The sequence below is a fragment of the Athene cunicularia genome (genome assembly GCF_003259725.1).
Source record: "Athene cunicularia isolate RWA chromosome 1 unlocalized genomic scaffold, athCun1 chr1_part1, whole genome shotgun sequence".
Taxonomy (NCBI): Eukaryota; Metazoa; Chordata; class Aves; order Strigiformes; family Strigidae; genus Athene; species Athene cunicularia.
The window spans coordinates 10,054,673-10,056,058 of NW_020799091.1; positions in this window are offsets into that span (position 1 = coordinate 10,054,673).

Here is a 1,386-nt window from a genome sequence, read left to right on the forward strand (position 1 = left end):
AAAACTGTTTCAATTAGAAGAAATTATACTTGAAACATTTCAGGTATCAAAAATTGAATGTTTCCAATTTCTTCGTATTAATTCTATTACTGTAAGTAAATCATGAAGAAAAGTGTAATTACAGTGCAATAACAAAAATGTTTTCAGTGCTCTCAGCACAGCAATAGGTCCTTCCTTCTCTCTTCGCTAAGGGTTTGGCCACCTACCCTCAAGGCCAGCTCTGACATGGTACAGCCATAACTTGGGGTCAAGGCTGCTGGAAGACAGCCGCGAGATGCTGTGTTGGGTGCCTAGACCCTCAGCTCAGGAGCAGCATTTCAGCTCAGGACCACGGTCCTGGGCCCTGTCTGAGCAAAGCGGTTGCTGAGCCTGTGCACAGCACCACACCTCGCTGCTCCTAATTTTGCTGACTCGCCTTCCGGAATCACTTCGGATCTGCCCAACACCATGGGCTGCTCCGGCCATCCCTTGGCTGTGGCAGGCCCCAGTCACCGTCTCTGTCCCCACTCTGCGTGCTGGGTGGGCGCTGTGGGACTGCGCGGTGCTGGGGAGAGCACTGCCCTCAGCTCCCGGCTCGCCTGCCCTCGCCCAGCAGCTGCTCCTGATGCTGCCTGACAAAGGCCTGAAGCGTTCCTGAGATTGAATACAACCATCAAAAAAGTGTAAAGCAAAAGTACAAACAATTTTAGTAACCTTTAAGAAAACCGCAAAAGAAAATTGCAGTTATTTTCTAGAGTGAGCAAGAAAACGTTATCAGGAACTTTCCTGAAACTCTGCGTATAATTTTACTTAATTTTTTCATTTAAATTTTTTTTTTTTTGTAATTCATAGATTGAAACGACATTCCTGTTGACATGAAAACCATCTGCCTTAGCACAGAGATAGGAACCAAATGAAACAGATTATTCCTCAGAACTGATACTAAGAATGCAGTTCCCTTGGCTAATTTATGTAAACAGTCCAAGTAAAGCAAATCAAACACTTGAAATTCAGTGTAAATAAATACATTATCAGCTCCAAAAAAGGTCAGTGCGATTTCAGGGCAATAAATACAAAGTGAATTGTACTGTCCTGGCAGAAAAATTCCCTGGTGTTTGAACAGGTCTATAAACTCTAAGTTTGGAAGCACAAATTATTACTGTAAGAAGCTGAAATAGCTGTGATTCTTGAAAGTGGTTTGTTGTTGAATAAGACAGACTGAAGTCCATAAAAAGTGTCATCCAAACCTAGGTCGTTTGCACAAGAGTCTGAAAATCATTTGAAGCAATTTTACAAAAGCATAGCTAGTCATTCAGAAAGAAAAGGGTAATGTTCAGCCTTTTCATTATCTGGTAATAATAGCGTTTTATACAAAAAAAAAAAAAAAAAAAAAAAAAAAAAAAAAAA